This window comes from Palaemon carinicauda, chromosome 20, assembly GCF_036898095.1.
Source record: "Palaemon carinicauda isolate YSFRI2023 chromosome 20, ASM3689809v2, whole genome shotgun sequence".
NCBI lineage: Eukaryota > Metazoa > Arthropoda > Malacostraca > Decapoda > Palaemonidae > Palaemon > Palaemon carinicauda.
In genome coordinates this window covers 41,145,813-41,164,548 of record NC_090744.1, presented here as the reverse complement: position 1 = coordinate 41,164,548, position 18,736 = coordinate 41,145,813, and positions in this window count along the sequence as shown.

Genomic DNA, 18,736 nt, shown 5'->3' with positions numbered 1-18,736 from the left:
TCAATACACCATACCTATAGTAGGTAGGCACTAAATCACCATACCTATAGTAGGTAGGCACTAAAACACCATACCTATAGTAGGTAGGCACCAAAACACCTTACTTATAATAGGTAGGCACTTTAAATTCTATTTCCCTTAGTTAAGAACTGGAAGAAGAGATTATGTATCCGTTATGCATCCGTTCTTTGGCTGGTGAGCTTCGAGATGTTTTCTCAAAGGTCGAACAGGAACACTGTTCAAAAAATTTCGGATTCTTCACATATTTAAGAAGATGCAGCATATCTTTTAAAAGGAAGTTACCCTACACTGATGAGGTGATACGTTTTGTCTCAAGTGGGTCATTTCCTCAGAAGATTGCACATTTCGATTTGACTTTTAACAATGCCTACTTGTGTGTTTCTCTTTAAGAATAATGTTGATGTGTTTAGATCACGGTTGGAATTTCCTTAAAACTTTGAGGCTCTAGCAAAACATTTGAAGTTTTTTGTTCCTAGTATTCCTGGCACTCCTTTAGTCATTAAGCTTATGATTCTATACATTTTGAACCTAATCCATAGTAACCATGTTCTCTCAGAGAATACTTTGCTTAATTTTAGATTTTTGTCAATACGGTTGTTATAACTACATTCATGTGTGTTCTACCAATGACTGGTTTTGAAGTACTGAAATTTTTCTTACTTTCTATATCGATGTAAGAGACTGTTACTTTCTTTGGTTCAAAAATGTCAAGATGATCATACTAACGACTTTATACATATCATACATTTTTGGAACACTAAAATACTTTTCATAAGCCACGGCTGAAAATTAAGTACTGTAGGGTTTAAGCCTTTTCGACATTGCGTCTTCACCTTCAGTTATCCTTAAATGACTTAGCATAGCGTAGTTAGGATAGAGTACCTTAAATGAATGCACACTTCATCAAGTCTTTGATTTGACATGAATAAAATTAACCTTTACCATGAAATATTTGTAACATTTACTTCTTCCTCAGCCAACATAGACATAGAAAAGCTTTGCAGAACTCAAACAGGAGTGATTTATTTCAATATTGGTCTTTGCATATAAATCCACGCGTAAACAATAATCTAATCCTGTAAAACTCTAGTCTCAATGTTTGTGTGATCAATCTTCATGTTTAGCATACCATAAATAGCCCAAAATGCGTCAGAATGATTAGAAAGAGATCAAAGTATACCCAATTATTTCCTTTTTAGTACTATCTGATATCTTCGAACTATACGAAATACATGAACAGGACTACTGTATGTAGTCTGCCTCTAAATCAACACAAATAACATATAGTCATAGGTAAGGACTATAGAATATTCTATATAGACCTTGATCATAGGTTCCCACTGCTCACCAATATAGGCTCTTGCAGTCATTCATTATCTTCGCTGCAACCAATACAGGCTCTTGCAGCCATTCATTATCTTCGCTGAAACCAATACAGGTTCTTGCAGCCATTCATTATCTTAGCTGCAACCAATACAGGTTCTTGCAGCCATTCATTATCTTCGCTGCAACCAATACAGGTTCTTGCAACCATTCATTATCTTTGCTGCAATCAATACAGGCTTTTGCAGCCATTCATTATCTTCGCTGCAACCAATACAGGTTCTTGCAGCCATTCATTATCTTCGCTGCAACCAATACAGGTTCTTGCAACCATTCATTATCTTCGCTGCAATCAATACAGGCTCTCGCAGCCATTCATTATCTTCGCTGCAACCAATACAGGTTCTCGCAGCCATTCATTATCTTCGCTGCAACCAATACAGGTTCTTGCAGCCATTCATTATCTTCGCTGCAATCAATACAGGCTCTCGCAGCCATTCATTATCTTCGCTGCAACCAATACAGGTTCTTGCAGCCATTCATTATCTTCGCTGCAACCAATACAGGCTCTCGCAGCCATTCATTATCTTCGCTGCAACCAATACAGGCTCTTGCAGCCATTCATTATCTTCGCTGCAACCAATACAGGCTCTCGCAGCCATTCATTATCCTCGCTGCAACCAATACAGGCTCTTGCAGCCATTCATTATCTTCGCTGTAACCAATACAGGTTCTTGCAGCCAGTCATTATCTTCGCTGCAATCAATACAGGCTTTTGCAGCCATTCATTGTCTTCGCTGCAACTAATACAGGCTCTTGCAGCCATTCATTATCTTCGTTGCAACCAATACAGGCTCTTGCAGCCATTCATTATCTTTGTTGCAACCAATACAGGATCTTGCAACTATTTATTATCTTCGCTGCAACCAATACAGGCTCTTGCAACCATTCATTATCTTCGCGGTAATCTATCGGCGTCAATGACCTTAGATGTCAGGATGCCAGAAAACCTCAAATTAATCAATCAATCAATCAACCAATCGCTGCAATCTAAACCAATTATATAACTATCGGATACCCAACAGCTTTAGATTAACAGAAGCACACTGAACTTTTCCACTCAAGAGCTACCTCCAGGCAAGGCATAGATTCTAAATTTCCCCAACTGTTAATATCACAGATGAACTTCCTGTGCAGAAAACTTTCACATTAACCGCTTCATCTAGGAAGCTGAGTAACCAACTCCAATACTTACAGGAAATCATATAAGACATTATTCAAGAATTGGGATCTCGACTTCATTTTCAAATGACGAATGAATCGAAGTAATTTCAGTACTAGCCTATACCCATGAACAATAAGTTGTTTTTTTGTCTTTTTGCAAACACTGGCACGGTAGCCTACATATCTCAAATACTGTACTGCGTTTGAGATAAAACGGTTGCTTGAGAGAGAGAGAGAGAGAGAGAGAGAGAGAGAGAGAGAGAGAGAGAGAGAGAGAGAGAGAGAGAGAGAGAGTATAATTTTTGTTTAAATGCAAAAAGCCTACAATACTCTGCTAAAATAATAAGTTTTATGAATTGCACATGCAAAACAAAATGACCGGACTGGAGTATTAATTGCACAAAACACCGGTGCAATGGAGAAATATGGAGGTGAGGTGGCTGGGGAGTGAGCGCAGGTCTCGTTCGACCTTTAAAGATTCCTTGGAAGGAAGAGGCAAAAGACGCAGTCTCAAAAAGTCTGGCTAATATCAATTCTCTATTTTCTTTGATCGTTCATTTAAAACGGCAACCAAAGATTCATTGGATTAAAGGAGAAACAGTTCAAAAATTCGCTGTTGAATAAAGTGTTTGTGATCTGATTTATGGCAAAGCTTGGTTCTTCCTACTTTTTCACTTTGTTAGTAACTCGGGCAATGCAAGGAGGGGTCTTCTTAATAAAAAGTTCATTATCAATAAATAAAACAATGCATATTGTTTAAAGGTAAAATAATTGGAATAAATTGAAAAATTTACAAAAGAGAAAAACAAAAAAACATTGTCACTACCAGAAAACTCGAATGAAAATATTATACCACAAGTATAACATTAACTATTGACAGTTCAAATTAAGGTATAATTGATGAATCTCACCTAAAAAACAAAACTGAACATATATTACCTTACGAAACTTCAAACCAAACATAAAGTCACCATATATACAAACAACACGTGACATTATACAATGACTCAGTCTCATGACAAAATTCTAACTATATATTTGAATAAAAATATGAGAGAGAGAGAGAGAGAGAGAGAGAGAGAGAGAGAGAGAGAGAGAGAGAGAGAGAGAGTTGGTGTGTGAGTGCTCGTGTAGAGTTGAATATCTCGTCCCAAGCCCGTGTGTTAACAGGGCAAATGAAGGTGGGTGGCGGTGGCATGAGAGGTGGACGAACACACGAGACAAGCTGGGGACTAGACTAGATGCACGGGGACTAACTTCGTGCCTTCAAGGGTCCCCCCTACGCGAGGGTGGGGCTACAGGCGTTCTGTGTGTGTGTGTGTGTGTGTGTGTGTGTGTGTGTGTGTGTGTGTGAGGGGGGGGGGGGGAAGTGAGGAGGGGTGCGAACAGGAGGGTGTACAAAAATGTAGCACCACACGCTCGAGGCTCCCTCCAGTGCCACACGAGACTGAACTACCAAGGCGATCAATAAAGTGGCAAATCTGCAGCCTCTGCTTAAGGAATCCTACAGGTCAAGAATGAATGTATGAAATAAATAAAGGATGATAATTGTTAAATGGTGTAACAATGCCATGAAAATAACGTAAACAGCTGTCTAAAACATAGTTACTACGCTACAAACTTATCTATGATATACATACCATTCATACAAGGGGGGGGGAGGGATCCTGAAACTTTAAAATAAAATATCTATTATACAATGATTAAAAGCTCATATGAATCCGTTTCAATTGATGCAAAAAAAAAAATAAAAGAAAAAACTAGATATCTGTAACGATATATGTTGACCAAAAATTCCTTGTCTAAAGCAAGGCGCCCCGGGAAGTTCCCCCTATTTTTTCGGCTACAGGAAGAGGGGGGCCAAATGCCATCCAACCCAATATAGATACACGAGCCCATCGTATCCACCCCCAACCCACCCACCCACCCGATGACACAAGCTTCGAGGGGATCTATATTCCCCCGAAAACACCCAACATGTTATATTTCAAGGACCGGTAATAATTCACTGACATTAAATCGTTGATGCGTCGAATACGATCGATGTTGGATTTACTATAAATTTATGGAGATACGTCACAGAGAGAGAGAGAGAGAGAGAGAGAGGGGGGGGGGGGTATCTGGGAAAGGTGATAGTAATAGCATTCAGTGTCAGACCAAAATTATATTTTTACTCAACGAGATATATAACATTGGAGTCCCTTTAATAAATTATATATGTGTATGTATGCATATATATATATATATATATATATATGAATGAGAGAGAGAGAGAGAGAGAGAGAGAGAGAGTGGTAAATAGCTTTTAACGCCAGACCCCCCCCAAAATAAAACAAAACATTGGAGTTCCTGAAGTATTGTAAAAATATGCCGAAAGAAAGAAAATTTGGAAACGTTCGTGTCCCAAAGATCACACGTTTAAGATAATGCTCCGCACTATGAGCAAACTTGAGCCAAAGTTTGTATGTCTACTCTACGCAGAGAGAGAGAGAGAGAGAGAGAGAGAGAGAGAGAGAGAGAGAGAGAGAGAGAGAGAGAGAGAGAGAGAGAGAGCCAGGAAGGTATAGATGACGATGGCGGCAGCCAGCGAGTGAGGAAGAGCGGGAGTGTATGTGTATGTACGTTTGTGACTGAAGGAGGGAGACGACCGTGATGGATGCAGAAGGAAGGAGGGAGGGGGGGGGGAGGGAGAACGAGAGGAGAGGGAGAGAAAACGGGAGGGGGAGAGGTAAAAACATACTATAGCAGTCTTCCCTCCCTCACCCGCCGAGCTCTCTCTCTCTCTCTCGTCTCTGCATCACCTACTCTTCAGTATACACACACTGTCTCCCTGATTCGCCTTCCTCCTATAAAAGCTAGCACACATGGTGTACACACATACACGAATACACACTATAGCTGCTATGATATAATCTCTCTCTCTCTCTCTCTCTCTCTCTCTCTCTCTCTCTCTCTCTCTGCTCACAACACAGTTCCACTACCATCTCTCTTCTTCACCTCCAATATACTCAAAGCTGTACCTTCTTTTATCGTCTTCATACCATAAAAAGCTTATGTGACATTGTGACCTTTTCGTTTAGTGACGAAATCTTGTTTGGCGCCTTTAATAAACATGAAATAAGCCATAGAATGTACGTTATTATCAAATTACCAGAGCATAAGATATGTAGTTTTATCATTTGGAATGAAATACACTCAAAATGTAATATAATCATAATTTGCATATATATATATATATATATATATATATATATATATATATATATATATATATATATATATATATATATATACATTGTGTGTGTGAACCAATTCCGAATACCTATATTTTAATAGAGAGCAAGACAATTTCAAGAAAGACGTAATTTTCTAATACCAATTAAAACTACCCAATACCGGGACTTAGTGAAAAAAAAAATTAAAAAAATCTTCGGAAATTTTATTCTTGCCAAGAAAAATTAGGCCCATTAATAACGAATAAAGAAACGTACCTTGGCGGCACTGTTTTCCGACCTCCATTACGGCTTGGTCGATCATCATTTACAAAAGTAAACTTACCAAAATGTCTTTTCCCAAATAAATAAAAGATGACAACTTCGACACTGACATCTTTTACTTACTTCGAGAAGACTAAAATTACTTCCAGACCCTCGGTTAGAAAAAATCTACAACGTTTAAAACGGTTACAGCAGACTAAGATTACTGCAAGTAAACAATCATGTGTTATGCTTACGGAAAGAAAAAAATAAATTTCGCTGACCACCATTTTTAAGTCGAGGCGCTGCTCAAACAAAAGAGTAGGCTAATAACTGCAAATAATGAGAAAATTGCCGAAAGAATACCTAACAGCAACTCACCACCAGACACCATTGTCATTGAGATGTAAAAAATGTTCCGATTACGGATACGTAAAATAATAATCACCAGGAGAAAGACGGGTTGAAAAATTGCATAATGACAGATTGCGTTGATATTCTCATTGTAAAAGTATTAGCACAATGCCAAATATTAAAACAAATGGTTATAAGATCCTCTCACGGAATGAGATGGTTGCTTGCTTTTAATTAAAGCTAGCCCTTATATGACAGCATGGGCCCTTGCCAATGCGCTCAATGGGAATGAATCCTGGTGCGGAACTGAATTCATTCAAATAACCGAAAAAGAACGAGGGATGGAACTTTATAACCATTCGATTGAAATCTGAAAAAAACACAATTTCAATTTCATCATTTAAAGTATGGCGTTCGGATACATGTAAACAATGTATCAATAAATCGAATCATCATAAAAGTAATCTATTCTTCCCTCCGTCATGATGTATTTGATACAAAAATTTGAAGGAAAAATCGTCACATTCACCAAATCGGCCATAAACTAACACCACTTTTGATAATGTCAACCTTAGTGTCGCCGCTCACTGAATTGTGAAAAATAATAACGATTTAGGGAAGCAAAAAAAAAAAATAAAATAAATAAAAAAACAGTATCAAATCTATTGGCTCACATACAAATCACACTTCAAGGCGCTGACAAGCGCAATAACATAAGTAGTCCTTAACGAAATTTCCAACAACCTAGAAAATACATAGCGCGTACACTAACCAGCAAAGAAGTAACGCTGGAGTAATTAGTAAAGAACTAATAGTACAGTAATCGGTACAGAAATGATAGTACAGTAATCAGAGCCCATGTTCCAAAGAAAGGTAGGTCAACCATACCGAACCAGTAAAGAACTAACAATGCAGGAGCCTGATCAGCATAAAAACCTGTGGAATGATCTTCCTAATGGGGTAGTTGAATCAGAAGAACTTCAAAAGTTCAAAGTTGCGGCAAATGTCTTTATGTTGAACAGACTGACATAATTCTTTTTTTATAATTATATTTGACGTTTCTGTTTTAAAGTTATTAATGTTTGTTAAAATGTTTTATTTTAATTTTTCATTACTTTTTATATCGTTTATTTCCTTATTCCGTTTCCTCACAGGGCTATTTTTCCTTGTTGGAGCCCTTGGGCCTATAGCATCTTGCTTTGCCAACTAGGATTGTAGCTTGGCTAGTATTAATAATAATAATAATAATAATAACGTCAGTGCCGTTGCCACTGTAAGAAGATTAAATAAAAAATGGCCGGTAGGGATGGGGACAGGGAGGAGAATTATGTATAATCAACCATCTCATTATCGTTTTTCCCCCAACATAGCCTTTACTAAATTTTATTTAAATACCTTTTCATATGAAGCTATAGTATCTTAACCTCATATCATTTTAATATCTCACATGACCTTCTGGGAGGCATTTTTTTTTCTATGCTGTAACTAAGCATTAAAATTCCAACGAAAACATGAAATATTTTCAAGTTTCTGTTAGGCTCTTTTTAAAGATCAAAGTTCATAATTATTCACTCCTCTAGAGAGAGAGAGAGAGAGAGAGAGAGAGAGAGAGAGAGAGAGAGATTACTGTGATAACAAAAAGTAAATAGTCTTACCAATACAACGATAACGATAACTATGATCAATTAGACACCCTTGCGAATGACGCAGAGAGAGAAAAAAAAATTCTTTGCACCATTCCTTCGATTGCAGCTGCAATGGTTTCACACTTGTACTTTTCATTCTGTTCCTATCGATGTTTAGGAACTGGACTCTCCAACTTCTTTAACCTTGCCTTCAACAAATTTTCCTCTTACATCTAGAGGATAGGACATCAGGTAGCCTGGTCAATGAGAATCTAGAAACAGCTCGTCTTATAACAACAATGATGATAATATTAATGTTATTATTTACTGTTACGGGATATGCAGAAGACAACAAGCCCAGGGCTCCAACAGGGAGAATAGCGCAGCGCGGAAAAAGAAAAGAAAAGATACTATTACTATTACTTGCTAAGCTACAACCCTAGTTGGAAAAGCAGAATGCTATAAGCCCAAGGGCTCCGACCGTAAAATAGCCCAGTGAGGAAAAGAACCAAGGAAAAATAAGATATCTTAAGAGGAATATCAAAATAAATATCTCATATATAAACTATAAAAAACTTTTAACAAAACAAGAGGAAGAGAAATACGATAAAATAGTGTGCCCGAGTGTACCCTCAGTCAGTGTTAAAAGGAAAAAACTATGTAACTAGTTTTCTGTTCAACCGTTCAACAAAAAGAGAAAAAAACACCAACACCAAATTGGAACTTTTGATTTTCCAGCGATTCTACTATTTCATTGTTAAAGTTTTAATTTTAATCTAGCGTCGGAATTAACTCAAGACTTGTATTATATAGCGCATGGCATAGTCTTGGAAGATTAATGTAAAGGGTGGCCAGAATTATGAAAAATATTATAAAGCATGAACATGACAGTTAATTTTGAATGATGATGCCACAGACTACCATTCGGATAGCCAGTTTTTGTACGAAAAATTAAGATGAGAGAGAGAGAGCTATTTAAGGTCAGATAGAAAAACGATATTCAAAATATTGTAGAATGATAACAACAACAACAATAATAATAATAATAATAATAATAATAATAATAATAATAATAATAATAATAATAGCAATAATAATTGCAAATTTAATGAACTAAATTTCTGTTAAACCGAATGAAAACGATAAAAGTATTTTTTTTTTTTATTATTATTATTTAAAGACGACACCATATCTAAATATTCAGGTCGAGATCAAGAAATTCGGTAAAGAAGAAATAAACACGCATTTAATTGAAACGATCGGAATATATTGAGATACATAACTTTATATTATGCAACGCGCAATTAGTTCTGTCTCCGATACAATTGCTGCTTCAACTCATAAGACAGCGACTCACTGAGGAAGACAACGCATAAATTAGACTAAAGGTTTGACAAACATTCAAATAAACAAATGTAATATTGTAAGTCAACAATATATATATACATATATATATATATATATATATACATACACATGAGAGAGAGAGAGAGAGAGAGAGAGAGAGAGAGAGAGATATTTGGACCATATAATGAAGGGAAAAAAAACAATGGCATAATAACAGTATTAGTGATCTCATTCCGGCAAACATCTTTCTACCTTTAGCAGCTAGAGCTTGAAATTGAAATTTCAAAAACCAGGATAAAATTGTTCGATAAAATACGGATTCAACTGCCATCGCAATAATTGCGCGCGCGCGCGCGAGAGAGAGAGAGAGAGAGAGAGAGATTAAATTACAACTAACGAAAATAAGATGATTAATAACACCTCAAACTGTCTATTATAGATTCCCGATTCTTACATGTAGAAATCTGACGCATTGCTCAGACTGCATCAAGAAATTGTGGATGTGAAAAAAAAAAAAAAAAAAAAAACTTTCAATTAAAGAACACTAACAGACCGACAAGGACACATATTCCATAAAATAATAAACTTCACGGTTAAAGCATAACAGCTCCTTCCAGAATAAAAAATGCCGACCCATTCATATATTCGTGTAGTGTGCCACATGGATTTCTTAGTATTCTCATGGAAATAGTTACCAAGGACAGAAACCGCACCCACTTTGCATATTTCATTGGGTATTGATTCAATTTCACGCTTTACTTGTGCAATAATACATTTCAGATCCTGGAACAGAAGCGGTGCCAATATCTATATATCATCAACCGATATTAAATATTTAGCCATTCCTGTAATTGAGCGCCACACCCTCCACCCTCGTATGAATGTCCATACCGATGACAAATACTTGTTGTTGTTGCATATATTGAAAATACAAAATCTAGCGTGGGTTTGCTTTAAAATTTTCTTACTACTAATTTTAACCTTGACTTCTGCAATCTTTAATTTTGAGAGATCGGACTTATCACTTCTCTTAGGTTAAATCCGGTTTAGGTTTCTCGCTACTACTTTAAAAGGTAAAGTCAACTTTTGGCAATTAACGCTGTTTTCAGATCAAGTCCACTTACGGGTACTTACGGCTGCTCTTAGGTCAAGACCTCCTAGGTACTTACTAACACTTCTCCTAAGTCACAACCTCTTAGGTCAATTCTCCTTTTGGTATCTATTGCTACTCTTCGGTAAAATCAAATTGGGGAACTTGTGGCTTATTTTCGGTCAATTAAACTAGAAGAACCTATTGCTTCTTCAAAATCAATTCTTGGGACCTTTCGCTTTTTATAGGTCAAGCTCTCTTTTGGAAATATAACTTCATTTATGTCAGGTCCATTTTTCAGTCCTATCAATTATTCCCGGTTAAGTCAACATCTAAGACACATAACTTATCTCTCAGATCAAGTCTACGTCCAAGACCTATAGTACTCGTTTTGGATCGATTTCATTTTCGGCATTTGCTGCTACTTTCAAGTCTAGTCCGTTTTGGCATCTGTTTTTCCTTCACTTTTACTTTTGAGAGCTATTGCTTTATAACCAAGTCTCCGTTTGAAACCTATCCATTCTCTTGGGGAATTACACTTTTGGCATCTATTTCTTCTTTCGGGTTAAGTCTGGGTTTGAGACGTCGTTTCTTTTGGGTAGATTTTCCAACTTTTGGCTCCTATTGCAACTTATGAGATCTATCTCTACGTTCATGTCAAGTCCGCTTCTGAGACCTATTTATTCTTTTGGGTCAATTCCACTTCTGATACCCATTTCTTCTTTGAGGTCAAGTCCACTTCTAACACATATCTCTTCTTTTGGTCGTCCACTTCTGAGCCCTATCTCTACTTTTAGGTCAAGACCACATCCGAGACATATTTTTTTATGTCAAGTCAACTTCCGAGACTTATCTCTTCTTTTAGGTCAAGTATACTTTGGAGACTTATTCGTTTAAGTCACGTCCATTTCTATGACCTATCTATTTTTAGGTCAAGTGCACTTTTGAGACGTATCTCTTCTTTTAGTTCAAGTCCACTTTTGAGATTTGTCTCTTTTAAGTCAAGTTCATTTCCGAGACTTTTCTAATCTTTTAGGTCAAGTTCATTTCTGGGACCCATCTGTTCTTTTATGTCAAAGTCCACTTTGAGACCTATCTATTTTTTTAGGTCAACTCAACTTCTGAGACATATCTATTCTTTTAGGTTAAGTCGACTTCTGAGACATAATTCTTTTCTCGAGGTCAAGTCAACTTTTGAGATGTATCTCCTCCTTAAGGTCAAGTCCACTTTTCCGACATATCTCTTCTTTTAGGTCAAATCCCATTTATGAGACGTACCTCTTCTTTCAGATCGAAATCCAGAACTTCTCTAAAGCGGAGTCAACGTTTGTACCTATCACTTCTTTTTGGGAAAAGTCTTCTTTTCCGCTTTATCACCTCTCTTATATTGAGTCCAACTTGGATGGCCACTGAACCTGGGCATCTACCACTTCTTTTTAAATTTTCTTACCGTTTTTTCCTTGTTCATTGCCAATAATAAGTATTCTTCCTCCTTTTTTTCCTGTTCATTGCCAGTGATAAGGTTTCTTCCCCCTTTTTTCCCTGTTCATTGTCAGTGATAAGTTTCCTCCCCCCCCCTTTTTTTTGTTCATTACCTGTGATAAGTTTTCTTCCCCTTTTTCCCCTGTTCAGTGCCAGTGATTTCAACAAATATATGAGAATTTCCAACATAACACGATGAAAATACAATTCCCAGAAAATATGAAAAAAAAAAATAATCAATATTATTACAATTAGGTAAATATCAACTTACAAGTCTGAAGGCAAAACAAACTTCCACGGAATAAAACTCCGCTGAAAAAAGGCAAGTGAACCATAAATCAAAACAAATAACAGATATAAATAAACAAAAGAAACAAAAGAAAGTAGTGGGAGGGGAAAAGTGTGGACGTTAACCGCCAGAAGAAAAAAAAAAAAACTCTTCCAAGATTCGGAAGTTGTAAGAAGTTGTAAGCATACAACTTACCACATTACAAAATCCAGGATATACTACATCTTACAGGTCAAGTGGAATTCCCGTCTTGACCTGTAAGAATTAATATTGGTTGTTTTAACCTAGGAGCTAGGTAAACATGGCCGCCTGAGAAGAACAGGAGCTGACTCCTCTCTCTGTCTCTTCTTAGCATAACGAAACATTATCTGATATACGATCTCTGAGGAAGTGTATAAGGAAATTTTAATAGTAAATTTCACAACCTGTCTATTCACAAATTATAAACCATTCATATTCAATCATCCAAAATCATTTTAACACACGATTTTCAATGAGAAAAATTACAAAATAGTCCTGTTCCACAAAGAAATAATTATAGTTAGAGAGTTCCTAAAAATAACTACTCATGAATCAAGTACAGAACAGATTTAACTAAACGATTCCCATATTCATACATTCACATATGATCTCGATCCATGCAAAAAAAATATATACATATAAAGGAAAATAACAAGGATCCAATGAACCCTTAAAAGTGGAGCTCAAGTCATAGCATGGCTAAAAGTAACATAATGAAATTTGCTGAGAGAGAGAGAGAGAGAGAGAGAGAGAGAGAGAGAGAGAGAGAGAGAGATCCTTTTAAAGCCAGGCAAAACTGTACCGGCCATTTCATGATAATGATGAATAGCACGCTATCCTAAAAGAACTGGACGAGAGATTTACCTCAATATACCTATCTTTAGTTTTTAGTAAACAAAATACACGGATGCATGTCAAAGATTCTATTTGAAAAATCCAACCAGGAAATTTTAACTCTTTGATCATCGACTAATAAAAAAAAAATCGACAAAAATAACCAACATCTGAATAGGAATACTTTTCCGGTTTCAAGACTAAATAAAATAGGAGGTTCGGCGAAAGGTAAGCATGTGCCAAATATATATATATATGCATTAATTAATATATATATATATATATATATATATATATATATATATATATATATATGTATATATATATATATATCTGTATATGTATGTGTGTGCTATATATATACATATATATATATATATATATATATATATATATATATATATATATATATATATATATATATTCCATGTTGGAGCTTGCATATAACATCCTGCTTTCCCAATTAGGGTTGTAGCTTAGCAATTAATAATGATAACAGACGAAGTATATATATATATATATATATATATATATTATTATATATATATATAGTATATATATACTTCGTCTGAACACACAGTTACTTTAATTTTTATTAACACTAAATGGTTAACTGTAAACAAAGATGAACTTGAGAAGAATTCTAAGGCTTACAGTAGCGCCAAAGGCGATTTATTACAATAATACAAAATTGCCGACGATCGGGAGAATTATAAGATAATTACGTGCAAAATAGACATCCTGCTACTGATTAATATAATTACATTGCAAAGTGACAAATTTCAATCACTTTCTAGAAGTTTTATTCCAGGTGCGACGAGTTGTGGGATGATCTCCCTAATCGGTAGAACTTCAAAAGTTCAAACTTGCAGCAAATGTTCTTATGTTGTACAGGCTGACATAAGTCTCCATTTATAGTTTATATATGAAAGATCTGTTTTAATGTCGTTAGCTCTTAAAATATTTTACTTGTTCACTACGTCTCGTATAGCTTCTTGATTTCCTTTTTTTCTTTCCTCAGTGGGCTATTTCTTTCTCCCTTTTGGAGCCCTTCGGCTTATATCATGCTGTTTTTCCAACTAGGGTTGTAGCTTAGCTAATAATCATCATCATCATCATTATTATTATTATTATTATTATTATTATTATTATTATTATTATTATTATCAACCTATATAATGACGCCTCGTTTCCATCCAAATTAGAAATCAGCACACCATGCTTCACGCTGCAAAATTTATTTGATATTCTATAACGCGGTGATGTTGACCTAAGGACAGTATTTTTTAACTTATTTTTTGACATGGCATGAGTGTATATACTGTATACCATAGAGGTACTTGTGTGAATTTTTATGAAAATTAATAATAGGTTCACCCTTTTACCAGCACAAGTTGGGTGTGTATGACGTTTGCTATTTGATAATTTCATTGGTAATTGGCGTTTGCACATAGGCTTAACAATTAGCAGGCTTTGATGCATAAGCAGCACTGGTTACTTCTTTTTTTTTGCTTCCTTTTTTATCAAATTAAGTTATCTACTGAGCGTATTCTATTTAGCGGAAACTTGCTTAAAATAACATTTTATGGCTTAGTTATAATATATGACATTGCATATTATAAATATCTAATGCAAATTGTCCACCAAAAGAGCGTAAACTTACACCTATTCAACAAACTAAATTATGACAGATACATATATTTGGTATCTAACCAAAGAAACACCTTTCACGGCTTCAGTAAAATAGTAGAGAGACACTCCAACACCGTTCAAACACAGCTATAGTTCAGACAGAACTTTGTTTTTTTAATTCGTTGAGAATATAAGTACATTCATTTATTATTATTACTAGCCAAGCTACAACCCTAGTTGGAAAAGCAATATGCTATAAGCCCAAGGGCTCCAACAGAGAAAAATAACCCAGTGAGGAAAGGAAATAAGGAAATAAATAAATGATGAGAATAAATTAACAATATATCATTCTAAAAACAGTAACAGCGTCAAAACAGATATGTCCTACATAAACTATTAATAACGTCAAAAACAGATATGTCATATATAAACAATAAAAAGACTCATTTCATTTCTGGTATTTGTCATTTTCTGGTATTTGATCACGTTTTGACTTCATGGCAATAGAGTGGTGGTTTAATTGGAATAATACTACCATAATGATTTTCACTTCTTGAGAAAAGTGCGCAAGGTTTGTTCAGATAATAGCAATAATTTGGACTTCTCAGCAATAGAGCAGGAGGATGGATGGAATAATAACAACTTTAACTTCACACATATACAACTAGCTTGGTACTAGAGTGGATACTTTTATGTTGACCAGGTTAACATGATTCTCTCTTTATTGTTTATATATGACATCGAATTTAACGTTGTTACTCATCAAACTTTTTTTATAATTTTACTATTACTTCTCATATATTGTTTATTTCTTTCCTAATTTCCTTTTCTCACTGGGCTTTCAGAAATATCGTTTGGAACCCTTGGGTTTGTATCATCTTTCTTTTCCTACTAGGGTTGTAGCTAAACCTAATAATAATAATAATAATAATAATAATAATAATAATAATAATAATAATAATAATAATAATAATAATAAATAATAATAATACAAAACAAATCTCACGCCTTCTATACCCGTAGTCTGAGCTCGTTTTGTCATGTAGCGGCTTTCAATAACAAGCGCCCTTCTTTATGCACCTCATTCTGTTCAATGAAACCTTGAAATGAGAAAGGATATCAGTTTTCAGGTTCGCATAAAAAGCCATGCAAAACGTAATGAAGATTTGGAATGCTCATCACCCCGACGGACATTTTGAATACTGAAAAAAGTATCCCTTCCCCTTTTCCCCTTCTCCACATAGCTCACTAGCCATGGTTGTTTTGTATGAACCACAATGAAATTCTATATATCTTTTGTATCTCTTTGAAAAGGGAAGTTATTTGATTCCAAATGTACAAATCCATTGTTACGCGATTTTCCGGTGAAATTATTACCAATGCAACTTCCATTAAATCTATGGGAGGTAATCTCCATATTCTATAGGGGTAGCGAAGACCCCTACAAAGCAGGACGCCGCAGCACTATGTGGGGCAACAACAATCCTCTATACAAAATTTGTATAAAATAGAATGCCAACAGTAGACCATACCTTATCTAGGTACTGACTGTATGTATGTAAGTGTATATATATATATATATATATATATATATATATATATATATATATATATATGTATATATATATACATATATATATATATATATAATGTACATATATAATATATATATATATATATATATATATATATATATGTGTGTGTGTGTGTGTGTGTGTGGTGTGTGTGCGTATGTGTAGCCTATGTATACGCAGTAAAAACATGTATTTACTTTTTATAACACTCGTAATTGAACAAACGAATAAAACAGCCATAGGTTTAATGGATATTTTAACACGGGCTACTACTCAGGCCAGCACGAATTGCGTATGATAGTACGTACGTGCATGCAGGTAACCGAACATGTATGCAGACAGAATATTTCAATGTAGATATTGGAAGGTGAACTTTTCAACTTAACTACCCGTAAGATTATTCATGAAACAAAATAGTTTCCATTCCAAACTAAAACTGTAAAAAGTTGTTATTAAGTGATATATATAATAAATAAGTAATAAATAGCGTCCAGCACATGCACCAGAACACACATTCCCGATTTTCATTTCTAAGTTATTCCCAAGAATTATTTTTTGGGTAAAGAAAATATTCAGACATACCAAATTTACATTTTGTTCGAATGGCTTTTTCCATCAATCAAACTAATGAGAGTACACAAAACAGTTATTACGAGATCATGACCTTGTTTGAGGGTACACTAGGCCACACTCCTATCTTATTTCTTTTCCTCTTGTGATGTTAACGTTTTTATAGTTTATATAGGAAATATTTATTTTAATGTTGTTACTGTTCTTAAGATATTTTAATTTTTCTCGTTTCCTTTCCTTGTTTGGCTATTTCCCCTGTTAGGGGCCTTGGGCTTATAGCAACCTGGTTTTCCAACTAAGGTTGTAGCTTAGCAAGTAACAACAAAAATAACAACAATAATAATAATAATAATAATAATAATAATAATAATAATAATAATAATAATATATTCAACTAATTCCATCGTGACGGATTATCCTGCGAATGTTTTTTATGAACTATTTTCTCTTTCAAAAGTATAAAAAGAAGAGCATTGAGTTATTTTCATTTTTTTTTTCTGTTTTGGAAATTCAGTGAGTAAAAGGCAACCCAACACCCCGACGTGAAAGGAAACACATAAAATGTAATGTCCGATCAAGCTAAGAAATAAACCAAAGACCTGGGTGTTAACGGAAGAAAAGTTATGAAAGCCAGAAAACATAAAATAAGCAGAAAGATAATTCCAAAGCTTGGAAATAAAGGCAAAGAAACCACCTCGACATTGTTGCTTACGATTCGCACATGTTCAAAGTATTTTTTTTTTTAGGCTTTGCAAGACTTGTTTATCAGCATTCGGCAGCGTTCACAGAAAGTGTTTGTTCATTACTAGTCAATAGAAGTAAAGAGAACAGAGCTTTTTGGACGCTCAACATTTAACACTGAGGACTTCTTTAATAAGAAATGATTAATACTATTGCAACAGTCGTACTCAAAATATTTCAAAATGCTGAAAGTTTTATTGCTAAAGTTAAAAGCAAGGTGTCTAAGCCTGACAATTATTTTTCCTTCAAATTTCAAAACTTGCGGTTAAGCAATTTTATCATTCAGTTAACTCTTAGAAACACCAGCGATTGTTAGTTGATAGACAGAACAGACGATAATCAAACGACTTCAAGATCCGATGAAGATTTTTATTTCCCTCAATTTACACTTTTTTTTTTTTTTTCAAAGTCGACTAGATTTAACTTTCCCCTTCAAAACGTCTCTATTTACTGATGGAGTTTGCCCAAAAACTATTTTTTTCATTGAACACAAAACATACAAGGTTCACCAACTGTGAAACTCAAGAAGCCAATAACAACATTATTTTTCTTAAGAATACATAAGAGGACCTCAACGTTCCAGGAAAATATTCCTTTGTAAAATATATCGGAACAATATCTAAAATTTTGCATGGATCAAAATGTTGTTCTTTTCCTCCGAGTACATCAGGTGAATTTAAAATACTCGTAGAGTACGCAAATTTAACCGAAATAAGCAACTTTTCAATGTCTTAATGTACCCAACTTTAAATAAATGGCTTAATTCATAGTGTTTCATGAGGATCTAAATTCTAGAACATAGGACAACATATCAAAACTTAATACCTCAATTCAAATTTTCATTTTTATTCTTTAATATTGCAGAGTCAACTTAAAGAGTGTGTCCCAGAAGTTGAAACTAAAAACTAGCATCTTAATCAGCTTTTTGTCTGAAATAACAAAAGCCTATCAAAATTAAGCTTCAACAATCAATTTTCCGTTTTATGAATTCTTAGTAAATCAGATCAAGGATTCAGAGACCAAACTTATATACCTCAACCAATCAGCTTTATGATATACAATTTTGGATTTAAGCAAATAACTACCATCCAAGCCCCAAGTTAAATTCTATAATTTCAACTTAGAAACAATTT